Source organism: Microtus ochrogaster, chromosome 8, assembly GCF_000317375.1.
Source record: "Microtus ochrogaster isolate Prairie Vole_2 chromosome 8, MicOch1.0, whole genome shotgun sequence".
In the NCBI taxonomy this organism is placed as follows: Eukaryota; Metazoa; Chordata; class Mammalia; order Rodentia; family Cricetidae; genus Microtus; species Microtus ochrogaster.
In genome coordinates, this window is record NC_022015.1 from 21,746,342 (window position 1) to 21,760,207 (window position 13,866).

Below are 13,866 nucleotides of genomic sequence, written 5' to 3' on the forward strand. Positions count from 1 at the left end.
TTTTTTACATGTTGTTTAAGGGACTCTATTGCTTTCATAAAGTCAATTTTTTCCACCTCTTCTGTGTTAGGGTGTTCAAGTCCTTCTTTTGTAAGATCATTGGGTTCTGGTGTTTTCATGTTGTTTTTCAGATTGTTGGGTGAATTCTTGCCTTGGCGCCTGCCCATCTCCTCCTATCGATACTATCTAATGGGTCTTTTAAAACCGGATCAGGTTTCCTGCCTGGCCAGGGGCTTTACTTACAAAATGCCCTCACTCTGTTTCCTGGCTCCTGCCGAGGGCCAAGATCCCTCTTACCACTCAGAAGCGTTTTCAGGAACAGGACCAGGCTCCCCGTTCACCAGGGACCTTGCCAACGAAAGGCCTACCTCTTTGATTTAATTGTAGTGGGGCAATCTGCTCTCGGTGTGGCGTGCTGGTCTCCGCCGCTTGCCGAGCTGGCTCATTTTCACGGCAGATGAGTTGTCTGTTCAGTGTAGAACGAAAACCAAAAAATAAAACCTTTCCTTTTGCAGAATTCCCTCTGAAACTATTTTTCCCTTCAAGTTGCCTTCAAGTTGGTCCATGTGTTTGAAGCGTGTGTCATGCAAGCATGCTGGTTAGCTGTTCCTATCAAGCATCCACACAGGGATTATTTTGAACATATGTTCTTATTTCTAGTGTAAAAGGAAGGACGGCTTCTAAAAGGACCCATGGGAGAACAAACACAAGATCTTGCTCTTGGGGTAAAGCTCTATTCTTGTAGAATTCAAGGTAACACAGAATCATTTGCAAATCGATTGTGTCAGACTGGCATCTTCCCTTTAGGATTTTACGGCTTGTTCTTTGAAAACATCTTTACTGGAGGATCAGTACTTGGTCTAGATTTAATTTTTTTTCTTTTATTGATCTTTAGTCACTGTTAGGTTCAAATAGATATTTCTTTCAAATATATCATGTAATTGGGTCTAGCTATTTTAAAGAAAAATAATCAATATAGCCTAAGACAAAGCTAGCAGTGTGGTACAAGGTTACGTTTAGATGGTATTTTGTAGACACCTAATACATGCCCCCCCCAAAAGTTTATGATACAGCTCTAGGTGGGGGTCCGGATGATATTGACAATTGAGAGATCCCAGGGCAGTGGAGGTGGCACAGAAGGTAAAGTGTTTGTTGTGCAAGGGTGAAGACATGAGTTTGGACCCATGTAAAGTGGGACACATAGCACATGTCTATGATCACTACACCATGGTTAAGTGGGAACCAGAGACAGGAGAATCCCTGTAAGCTAATGACCAGCCTACCATACACAGTGGCAAATGAGAAACCCTGTCTCAGATCAGACAGAGAGGGTGAGGACTAATGCTTGAGGTTTTCCTCTGACCTCCACACATGTGCTGTGGAGTATGTGGGTCTACACACACACACACACACACACAGAGAGAGAGAGAGAGAGAGAGAGAGAGAGAGAGAGAGAGAGAGAGAGAAGAGGAAGGGGAAGAAGGAAGAAGAAGAAGAAGAAGAAGAAGAAGAAGAAGAAGAAGAAGAAGAAGAAGAAGAAGAAGAGGAAGAGGAAGAGGAAGAGGAAGAGGAAGAGGAAGAGGAAGAGGAAGAAGAAGAAGAAGAAGAAGAAGAAGAAGAAGAAGAAGAAGAAGAAGAAGAAGAAGAAGAGGAAGAGATTCATCCTGGGCATTTTGGGGATCAGCTAAGATGTTTTTGTTATGATTATGCTGGCCTTCCCTGTCAGTACCCTGTACCTTTAAGAGACAAGCTCCGCCCACTCCCAATTTGGTCTCAGTTCTCTCTCTTCCCTTTCTCTCTCTCCCTGCCTTTCTTCTGAAGAGGCTGCTCTCTGCCTTCTCCCCCTTTTGTCCCTTCTTCCTTCCCTCTCTCCTTCCCTCCCTCCCTTCCTCCCTCCCCCCTCCTCCCCTTTGTATCTCTCCCTTCTGGCTCTCTAACCTCCCAAACCTTCCCAATGCCATCTTCCTAAATAAAACTTCATACTCCCCAAGCTCTCTCTGCAGGGCATATTCTGTTTCCCACATGGTCCCCCACCCGCCACAGGACCCTCTAGGGTCACTTGCAGCAATGTAAATCCTTCGGTTTTTCCCTTGTTTTGTGTTTTCAAGTGAACCACTACCCCAACATAAAAGTTAGTCTTTCACTGAAGCCTGAAGTCACTTAACCCTTGAACCAAAGTTTGTTCCACTAATGACAGAACCACATCATTAGGGGTTTCAGAGCTCAAAGTTCAGAAACAAACAAACAGATAAAACAAAACCAGAGGGGAAAGAGTCTACACCAAGAGCATGAGCCCTGTTCCTCTGTCTCCAATGTCCCACTCGGCACCTCCCACAGGACTCTAGCCTTTGGCTTGGGTGTACAAACCAACCTCATATGTAACTACATAATTCTTTCTTTAGCTTCAAGAATGAGCGTCTCTGGACACAAAGCCTGTGCCAGCTCTCCGGTGTCCAGCTTCCTTTCTCATCCTTCTCCATCTTCAACGTGGCAACGTGGTAGCTCAAGCATGGGCTTCATCCTCTGAGGGGAGCTCTGAGTTTGGGGGGGGGAAGACAGGTGAGGATTGACGCTTGCGATCTGAAGAAGAATAGCTCCCCTAGGTCCATGTATTTTGAACTCTTAGTTACCTGAGGGAAACTGTCTGGAAGGATTATAAGGATGAGGGGTGTGGCCTTGTTGGAGGAAGTGTGTCATTGAGGGTGGACTTGGAGGTTTCAAAGAGCCCACACCAGGCCCCGTGTCCCTCTCTCTGCCTCCCCATCAGTCTGCAAATCAAAATGTAGCCCTCAGTTACTTCCCCAGCATCTTGTCTGCTTGTCTGCTGCATGCTTCTCACCGTGATGATGATGGACTAACCCTCTGAAACTGTTTGCAAGCTCCCAATTAAACACTTTATTTTATGAGTAGCCTTGGTCATGGTGTCTTTACAGGAACTGAATAGTGACTAAGACATGAGGCCAATGGAAATTTTTGAAATGGTAAAATATTCAAACCAAAGCTATAAATTAGCTGTTCTTTCCATGATTTTACCATTTCCCTGATCTGCTTCTATAGTTTCACCCAAACAATCCTATCTATCCATTCATTTATCATCTTATTCTTCCCATTCCCAAAGAATATAACAGTGGCAGCCAAAATCACATACGTGGCAAAGTGTGGAGTTGACACCATTGGGCTGTGAAGGTGCCGTGTAAGGACCACAGAGTCTGTGCTTGTTCACACGCTCAGTTCTGTAGATTCTGTCCTTCCTAGAGGGCCCTTTGCTTTTCTTGGAAAGGTACAGAGCATGTATCTGGAAACATTTGCCCTGGCCCCTCCACAGGACAAGTGTGTAAAGCACTTGGAGCGACCGCAGGCGTGCACACTATGCCAGCTCTTGAAAGGCCGTCTCAAGGCATCTCGATGCTGAGTAAAAGACACCACAGGCAGAAGTGGCAGGACCTGGAGACCAGGAGAGATAATTCTTGTCATCTTTCTTGACATCATCCCCTGAAGGGTAGGAGTACCTCATTAGCTTGTCCTCAGAGAAGGTATGACAATCTGGTGGGCACTTGACATTGGCTTCCTTGGCAGGCAGCATGTCAGCCTCATGCGTATTTGTCCATGTAGTCAGGAGCATGACCTCTTAACTGGAGTTGTAGCTTCAGGAACCTCATGCTCCAAATCCTGGAGTAGCCTCATGGGTTTTCTTTTTATTTCTCTCTTTTTTTTCTCTTCTCTCCCTCACCATCAATTTTTTTTTAAGGATCAGAAACAGTTTCCTTTAGCCTCTCTCTGATTTGTCTTGCTATTGCAGCCCTAAGAACTCAGCAGTGAGCTTGGTAAATCTGCGCTCTCTCTGGCTCCCCTGTGTGTTTCTCATCAGAGAAACCCTTCCATCTTAGGAGATGTTCCACTCTGCCCTTGATGACTCAGTGGTCAAGAATAAGGCTGTTGTGGATTATTTGCTTAACAATGTAAAGATGGGTTGTGTCTCTTTAATTATGTAAAGGTGTGTTGTCATTTTACCTTGCCTGCCTAAGGAATCCAATTGGTCTAATAAAAAGGGGGAAGAGCCAATAGTGAGGGAGAAGGTATAGGTTGGGCTTCTGGGCAGGAACAGTAAGTAGGAGGAGGAATTTAGGCTTGAAAAGAAGAAGAAAGTAAAGGAGATGCCAAGGAGACATCAGGGGCCAGACAGACAAACACAGAGGAAGCAGGAAAGTAGGACGTACAGAATGAAAGGTAAAAATCCCGAGGCAAAATGTAGATGAATAGAAACAGGTTAAATTAAGTTAAAAGAGCTAATGGGACAAGCCTAATCTCTGGCAGAGAATTTATAATTAATAATAAGCCTCCGTGACTTTATTTGGAAGCTGGTTGACTGCCCAAAGAAAATGCCAACTCCACAAGGCCCCTTGCAGAAGCTGTGTATAGGAGTCTTGACCAATAGCCCTCACCTTAGCTGGACAACAGACCTTTGTCTGACCGGGTTATTACCATAGGAATCCACTCATTTTGTCCAGGCTTGCTGCTTACTCCTTGTGCGTCGGATGGAAAATGATGCTCCTGGGGAGAGATCAGAACTGTAGGCAGTGGGAGCCTCGAGGAGACTCTTGGCTTTGGTTTATTTCCATCTGTGCAGCTTGAACAATCACTTACTCGCCTTTACATTCCACGGGGCATTACACAGGCTTGCTGCAGCAGGCTGAGGGGACATATTTAAATGCACGTTGGTGCAAGTAAAGCAAACTGAACACATCAGTAATATATTAGTGAGGCTTCTCTAGAGGAACAGAACCAATAGAGTATGTAGATAATTATATAATTACATTTGGGGACCGGGATGCAACTTGCCTAGCGTGTAGAAATCCCTTGGTTGGATCTCTGGCACTGAATAAACTGAGGATGGTGTAGCATGCTTGTAATCCCAGCCCTCAGGAGGTTAGGTAGGAGGATCAGAAGTTTAAGGTCATCATCTACTATCTAAAACTTGAGATCAGTCTAGACTACATGAAACCTGGTCTCAATAATCAATTAGCTAGTCATTCACTGTATTGACCTACATACCAGCAGACTGGGCAATTCACAGTAGCTTTTCACTCTGGGAAGGCAGAGCCCTGAGAACTGATTACTTCAGGAATTTGGTAGCTTCAGAGCAAGAAAGACTAATGCTTCTGTCCCAGTCAAGGTGGGAAGCTTGGAAGCTCCTGAAGTGTTGTTGTTGGGTCTTTGTTGAGAGGCTAAAGGAGCCTTAATGGCAGCAGCAAGGCGCCCACTGGTTCAGAAAGAGTGGGCGGAGCTTCTGGCACACTGATGCCTTTGTCTTTCATGTTTTCTCCAGGTAAGCTCCCAGCCCCTTGGATGGTGCTGCCCACACCTTCCTTCAGTTCCTGCCTCATATGGCAATCTTCTCCAGGATGTCCTCACAGACACACACAGAAGTGTGCTCTACTAATCTCCTAGGTGTCTCCCAATCTAGTCAGGTTGAAAATTAAGACTAACCACAATAGTGAACAGTTTAGGAAACTCTGTATTCCACTCACGGAGTGATTATAACATCTGACTGAGGCAGAATATTGCTCTTCCCCCCTCCCCCAGTGCCAGGTCCTAATTTCTGGGATCTGCGGTTTTGTTAGATAAATACTGCAAGGGGAATGAAGGTCACTGACCAGCTGACCTCAAACAAGGACACTTCTCTTACTTGTGTAAATGGGCTGAGTGTAGTCACAGTGAAGGAGAAGCAGGAAGAACTGAGAGAGATGGTGGTCCAAGAAGCCTTTTGGCTGTGGACCCAGGGGACACAGGTGGCCTTTCCAGACAGGAAAGAAACAGATTCACGTCCCGTGTCTTCCAGACAGGAAGGCATTTTACCAGCAGTCTGACTTCAGGGCTGGAGGACTGTCCTGGATTTCTGATACCCGGGGCTATTCACAGGGATGACGTGACTGGTGATGCTTTCAATCATTTCGTTTGTAGAGATTTGTCACGTCAGTAATAAAAGCTCACACACCCTCTCTTGGCCATGGAGAGTGCGTTCTCTGACCACTCACTATAAGCACACATTTCCCATCCTGCCTCATGTCAGTGCTGGGGATCGATCTGACAAAATGTGATCCTGTTATAAACAGTAAGAGTGTGTGACAAGCGTTTGCGGCCAGCTGGGCGCCATCAGTCAGTCACTGCCCTGTAAATCGCTATCGACTCCGGTGCTGCAGACAGCTCTGGACACCACGTCTGCTTTGCAGCTCCGTTTCCTTTGTCCCCTCCTCGTTTTCCATTTCGTACATTACTTGTGCTTGCCTCTCCCCAGGATACTGTTTGAAAAGTTGTGGTGGGATAGTTTATCTCCTCTAGACTCAGAGACTTAGGAGATGGCCATCCCCTTTCCTGCCTGTCATTCTGAATTTTAATTGTGCAGTGTGTTGTTTTCAATGATTTTTCTTTTTTTGTATTCTGAATCTATTTCTCTGTGCTTCCATGTAGACCAAGGGGAATACTTTTTCTAGCCTTCTGGGAGTTCCCTTAACCTCTTTCCTTGCTCCGCAAAAAAAAAAAAAAAAAAAAAAAAAAAAAATTCACTAGTATCACCCCTTGTATGTTTTCAGGGTCTTATCTGTGATGATGTTTCTTAGATTTGCTTTGGCTTAAGAGAGACACATGTTCCCAGGAGACAGTCTGGTGCGCCTCCCGACTTTGTTGATGTTAATGTTCCTGCTTCTTGCACTAAACTTTCCCAGGTAGCCACAGTCTGTGTTCTCTCTGCTGTTTGTTGGAGTTTAGAGGTTAAAGGTTCAGGATTCTGTCTGCCACTCAAGGAACTCTTGCTAAATTATGAATGTAAAACCAGCTTCCCGGTCCTGATGTTCAGACACCAGTGGACACCATATCTATATGTAATGGATGGGTGACTGAAACATAATCAAGAAATTTGAGTGGAGGTGATGGTCTCCCTGCTTCAGACCTCAGCATGACACCCCCAGAGTGCTATTTTATTCTCCTCTTCTCGTCCTTGAACTACCCAGGCAGCCACATACTACAGACACAGTGACTGGGTGGGCTACGTGAAGCAGGCTGATTTGCCCTGCTCACCTGTCCACCGGAGCCAGAGAGTCGTGATGGTTGAGCCCTGATCCACTCTTAGTTTATTTAATGCTAAGCATTAATTGCAACAAATAAATTAGACAATTTGATTTAGCTGAAGTGGCTCTGTAAATTTTTTTAAAGTTTTAATTTATTTTAATGTTTATTAAGGAAACAATAAAACTAGCTCGCCAAAGCCATGACTTCATCTACATTATTACTTAGGGACAGAGTCAGTATTTAGGTGGAAAAAAAAATAGTAGCTTGGCGTGGGAGGATCAAGTAGCTCTATTAGCAGTGACACACTTGACCAAAACTGGTGGCCAGACAGCCAGGTAGAGTACACACGGAACACAGGGAAAGAAGGGCCACCATGACTGCCTACACCCGACTTTGGGCATCTCATAGCACCGCAGATTAGTGACTCAGTTTTGTGACCTTTAGTTAATGTACTTGGGCACTTTCAGGAGGCCGTGTCCTGCTCTGTCTTGGCTTTTATTCTCTTGTGATTTTCTTTTGCCAATAGGAAGATTGCAAAGGGAGCGACTGGTTACTTCTCTCTTCCTTTCCTTCTGGAGTGTTGCAACAGTGTGCGGGGCAACAGTAGGCAGAGCAGCAGTGGGCGGGGCAGCAGTGGGTGAAGCTTCCTGAGGTGAGAGTTTGGTTTTACTGTTTCTTTGTTTGTTTGTTTGTTTTTCATTCTCGCCCTCGCTGGGTCCCAGGTGCAGCTTTGAGTCACCCTCAGCAGTGTTCCCTGTCATAGGGCTGTGCTTCAACATGTTTTTCTCCTTTCCCTCACCAGTCAGGAAATGTCTAGGGGATTTCTCTATTTCCTTTAATTTGTCTGTATCCTTGGGAATGTTTAATATTGTTTGATATGTATTTGTATTTATGTAAATGGTATGCGGCCCTAGATCCTACTGTGTGTCTTCCTTTCTCCCAATGCTGGTCCCTCCTCTGTTCTCATCTGCTACTGAATGTATATCCAGTTTGCTGTTTCTGTAGCGCAGTGGCCCAGAGCTTTCCTCCCTCTTTTCCTTATCCATCTCCCGAGGTAACAGACTTTACAAAGTCATTCTGTTCTACGAGCCAGGATGATCCGGATCCGGTCCCCTGTCTCTGTCTCTGGGAGAGAAGCCCAGACTTAGCCAAGGAGAACTAGAGATACATGACGTCAGTAGCACTGACCTGCAATGGCAGTTGAGATCTGTGGAGTCAGGACGCCGACAGGCAATGCTCTGCTGAGGTTTGCAAAGTCCTGATGTTGATCAAGAAGTGTTTGATCTGAGTTTCAGTAGAAGAGAAGCATATGAATGTTTTGTCTGCATGTATGTCTGTGTACCACATGCTTGCCTAGTGCCCTCAGTGGTCAGAAGGGCATCCTATAGAACTAGAGTTATAGATGGTTGTGAGTGGCCATGTGGGTGATGGGAGTTGAACTAATGTCCCCTGGAGAAGAGGGCACTGAGTCCTCTCTTCAGCATGCTGAGAGTCACTTTATTTTATTTATTTATTTAAAATTTATTTATTAAGGATTTCTGCCTCCTCCCCGCCACCGCCTCCCATTTCCCTCCCCCTCCCCCGATCAAGTCCCCCTCCCTCATCAGCTCGAAGAGCAATTTGGGTTCCCTGACCTGTGGGAAGTCCAAGGACCGCCCACCTCCATCCAGGTCTAGTAAGGTGAGCATCCAAACTGCCTAGGCTCCTGAGGGTCATTTTAAAGGACTTATTTTGAAGCGTCACAAGTGGAAGTATGCACATTTAAATGCGACACATTTAAAACCTCCAAAGAAGTTTTGCACCTGTATGTCTGCAGTTGAGCAGACAACAATGAGACTGGCTGGTATTTGCCAATGGGGGAAGAGTAGGCTCTGAGGTAAAATAGAAGGTCACAGTCTAGTTACAGGAGCTCATCTGGCCAACGCTTGCTGGGTGGGGGTGCAGGCCCAGGATGGCCAAAATTTTTTTGAGTTTCTTATTTTCATGTGACATCTGTGCTAGGCAGCTGGCCAATAAACAAACAACTCAGACACATTCATAGAATGACTCTATTCCTGGGGATACACCATCTTTTACTGTGAATTGGGGAAAGAATTTCTACTTTTGGGCCCATGAGGTTCTATAGGGACATGGGGTTCTTGCCTAGTTAACTTGCATGTGCTTATGAGATCAAAGAATTCTGTGCAAAGATTCCGTATCTGGCATCTGGATGACAACACGAGCTGGGTCCCACCCTGTTTATTCATCCCTGCTTGGAGGGAAGCGTGAGGACTAAGAAAGAGATAGACAAGAGACAATTGATAGAGTCAGGAGGGCATCCAGGAAATACTGAGATTTGCCCTGCATTTATTTCTCTATATTGGGGCTCTATAAACCCCAATCCAAAGAGGAGGGGGAAGGCAACAGGCTTCTCTACCAAGATACAAAAAACAAAGTATTCAACCTTTCTTAATACCCCAAACATCAAGTAACCACACTCTAGGTCAAAACATCCTGTTAGTAGCTATGCCTTGGGTCAAACCTTCTTTCATATAACCTTGAAGGCTATGAAGCAAGAACAGGTCTGAATTCCCTGACCTTTAGTCAAGGTGGAAGGAATTTCACTTCTGTGGGCTCCCATACAAAGGGACTTTCTACATTAGTGCCCGCTGACTGTAACAGTGTGAAGGGGAAGGTGTCCTGTGCTCTGGGAGTCTATGCATGGTTGCCATCACTGCTTGCTCAGAAGGCAGGGGCTGCGCAGTCTCCAGCTACTTCTCTGTACTCAGGATGTTCTGTGGTCCAGCTGGACACATGAATAACAACATTTGTGAGACTGTCTGTAGAGTGTAAGTCCATCCTCACCCGCAACCTCAGACTCCAAGGACTAAAGCTTCAGGGAGTCTCTACTTTCCCTGTGCTTAGGTATGTCCTGAGGTATCCTCAAGGGATGAGGGTATAGCTTGGGCAGTCAGGTATTTTTTAGGTCTCTGTGGGAAAAGTCATGTTCCAGTGGCAATCAGTGATGAGGGGAGGTTTTTAAAAGATGGCTGAATGTGTCTCCTGGTAACATGAAAAGTTTGTTCCTTCAGGCATGCAGATTGAATCTTAAGTGGCCATTCTGATTGGTTGATGCTAATTGCATGCAGAATTTAATTAGAAAATTAAGTATGATGGTGTGCAGTGCCAGCCATGGACCTGGAGCCATGGTGACACATGCCTTCATTTCACCACCTTGTTTATTATTTGCTAAATTACAAGTGAAAATCAATGCTCCAAGCCCGGGGTGGTGGTTAACATGATTTAAAGATGAAAGAGCTGTTAAAAAAAAAAAAGCCTGAAGCCTGAAAAGTTCTCTGAGCCCCAAAATGCATCATCTGAAACCAATTGTTTCCTAGCAGCTTCTAAAAAATTAAAAATCTGCTTTTGGTTTTTCACAATCTGCTTCTCTAAGCTCAACAATAGAGGTGTGTATACTGCTGTTTGTGTGTGTCTGCTGTTAGTGTGTGTCTGTGTGTGTGCACTGTTTGTGTGTGTCTACATGTGTGTATGTGTGCTGTTTGTGTGTCTGTGCTGTTTGTGTGTGTCTACGTGTGTATGTGCTGTTTGTGTATGTTTGTGTGTGTATGTTTGCTGCTCTTTGTGTGTGTCTACATGTGTGTGTTTGCTGTTTGTGTGTGTGTGCATGTGTGTGTACTGTTTGTGTGTGTCTGCCTCTGTATGTGCTGCTGTTTGTATGTGTGCTGTTTGTGTGTGTCTGCCTGTGTGTCCTGCTGTTTGTGTGCGTCTTCATGTATATGTTGCTCTGTGTGTGTGGGGGATGTGGGCTCTGTGTGTGTGTGGTGTGTTGGTAATTGCGGGCACTGATTGAAGCCCTCTGTAAGCTCAATTTATCTGACTTAGCTGTGCTGTGTGTCAGATCTGTGGACAGATGCCCTTCAGGGAGGGGACAGGAATGAAACAAAAAAGGGACCTCAAGTAGAAATGTAAAGCTTCTGGCATGTGTTTGAAATGCTTTCTGGGGAAATCCTGTTTTTAGGTCTTGCAAGTGGGATTTCTTGATTTAGTAATATCAGGGTTAAGCCAATGGGCGCTGGAGAGCCAAGGTCATCTGTTCACAGCAGTTGACAGTGCTGAGCTCCCCCCACCCCGGACTAGAGAAGTCTGCCCAGTGCTTTGGCTGCAGAATTTCACAAACCCTGTAGATAAGATGTCACGTCGTCAACATGGTCATGTTGGAACCAGTCCCAGAGATGACAGTCTCCAGGTGTAGATGGTGAAGTGTCAGGACTGATAAAGCTGAGTGCCTCATTCCACTGGATCTGATCAATACTTCAGAGCTCCTGTCACGAGCGAACACAGGTGTTTTTTCCTCCCCCCGAGACATGGTTTCTCTGTACTGTGTCCTGTTGCCCTGCTCACTTGGCAGCACATACACTAAAATTGGAACAATACAGGGAAGATTACCGTGGCCCCTGCGCAAGAGTGAACGGTTTCAGTGAGTGCTGTTTGTACTAATTGATGCTCTCATTTATTTATTATTTAACAGCAAGTTACTGAGGCCTTTACAAATGTCAGGTGCCGTGCTGTGTGTCGGGAATTCATTAGGGAAAAAGGCAGGTGTGTCGCCTGGCGGTTGATGCTCAATAGAGAAACCAGGCAGGAAGTGAACAAGAAGAAAATAGTTTCCAGGTCCTTTTCGGCTGTGGTGGAGGCATGAGGAAGAGACAGCAAGACAGGGCTGTCAGAGCAAACCTCTGTCAGGAGAGGGTATGTAGGCAAAGGAAACGGGAGGAAGCTGGCAAGTGAGAGGTAGGAGCCTAATGAAATGTGTGTGTGTGTGTGTGTGTGTGTGTGTATCACATATGTGCAGGTACCTGCAGGAGTCAGGAAACAGTATTTAGATTCCCTAGAGATGGAGTTACAGGAGGTTGTGAGCTATGCAATGTGGGTGCTGGGATCCGAACCTTGGTCCTCTGGAAGAACAGCAAGTGCTTGTAACAGTTAAGCCACCTCCCCAGCCCTTTCTGTATTATTATAGTGCTTTTGTTTTGTAGATATAGAGATATGTTCCTTATTCATGTCGTTATGTTCCGTGAAGTCTCTGTGAACACTAAGAGAGCAAGCACCAAACTGTTGCTCCTAGGGAAATACCGGCGAGGTTCCCAAAGCCTGTGGTCATCAGTCCATTAACACAGGACTTTAAAAATGTGTACATTTCTAAGTCAGACATTTTCTTTACTATTTATTTCTTGGGTGAATATTTCCTGCATATTGAAACATTCCCTTCGAGAGGGAAGGAGGAGGCTCATAAGATGTAGGAAGTGACCTTACGAGGCTCAGGAGGCTCACGAAACTTACAAGCTTCACAAATTCCCGCCTCTCAAGCTGATAGAAGTCATGAATAACAGCTGGGAGAGGAGACTCCTGGGTGGAGCTGCCTGCAGGTTGGACAGGGACTTCCAGGGGTTCAACTTTTGTGAGCTCTCACCCAGGGTGGGGTGGACTTTTTGGTGATGAAGCTGGCTCTGAGTCCCCCATGGCAGTCCTTCACCCAGACTTTTGTAAATAACCCAATGGACCCATTAGATCACGAAGCCAGGCTGGGGCGGGATCATCTGTGGCTAGTGCCCTGCCTCTGGGCTGGACAGGCGTTGGTTCACATCTCCCCAGCAGGAGTCACACAACAGTACCGTAACCCCTCCTCTTACTACTGTAACCTCTACCTGTGTAAAACTCAGCTGGCACAGGCATTTTCCCTCCAAGGCCCTTAGGGCCCCCCAGAGAGCAGCCCAGCACTTTTCCATTAGACAGTGAAATCTCACCCCAAAGTACGGCCCGCAAAAATCCATGACATTGAGTAAGCCTGAGAAGGATACTTGCTTGCTGTGGGAGGGCTGAAGCTGGACATGGCCTTGTTCAACTTCGGCTTGGAAAACGCAGTGGGGAGACCCAAAGCTTTTGCTACTCTGCGCCCGTGAATCGCCATGAGAGCAGCCGATGTACTGATTTGTCAAGAAAGTGAATTTGCAAATATGGGCCCTGCGGATGACAGGTTTGATGCGACTGTGGCTTGAGGACAGGGACAGGGACGTCAGTGACTCTCGGGAGAGAGACAGGTGAGATTATAGTGCACTGGATTCTGAGCCAGGAGCTGACCAGAGCATGGAGACCTACACTGTACCCCGCTGGGACCACGGACAAGCCATTTCTACCCTGAGCCTTCCCCCTTCATGATGAGCAAAGGGGCATGGCTTAAATTACGTCTAAGATCCTCTGCCGTCAATGCAATTTGTTCTCTTCTCACCCAGGAACCGAGATGGCGGTGTAGGAATTAGTGCTGCGTCCACACACTGATCTGAGGTACAAATAATTGCATTTTTTCCTCTGTGTCAACAGCATGATACTGAGTGCTCTCCTGACAAGATCCAGAGGCTTCACAGGAGGAGAAGGATGCATTTTATGCTTTGACTTGCAAAGAAAGGTCCTGAGTTAAAACTGTGCAAAGTGCTACATGACAAGCTGTAAAAACTTGCATCTTTGGAGCTTTTCCTAAGAGGAGGAGGATTTTTGTTGCTATGTTTTCTTTTTAAAAATAGTTTCAGGTTAGATATGAGCAGGATTGAGAACAGGTTGTTCTCACTGAGCAGGTGAAATGGCAAGAATAACCCAGGAAGGGTTTCAGAGGAAAATTAGCCCAGGGTAGAACTTTGCTGCCATATTTGATGTGAAGATTGGGAATACCTGGTACATGGGTATAGTTAGTTTCTCTCTCTCTCTCTCTCTCTCTCTCTCTCTCTCTCTCTCTCTCTCTCTCTCTCT

General features: G+C 45.8%; 1 non-coding gene across 1 annotated transcript; it reads left to right on the plus strand.

Moving 5' to 3' along the window:
- Positions 1 to 11,458: 11,458 nt before the first annotated feature.
- Positions 11,459 to 11,564, plus strand: LOC113456611. Its single transcript, XR_003377368.1, has one exon. It is a non-coding gene; the product is annotated as a U6 spliceosomal RNA (small nuclear RNA).
- Positions 11,565 to 13,866: the final 2,302 nt, after the last annotated feature.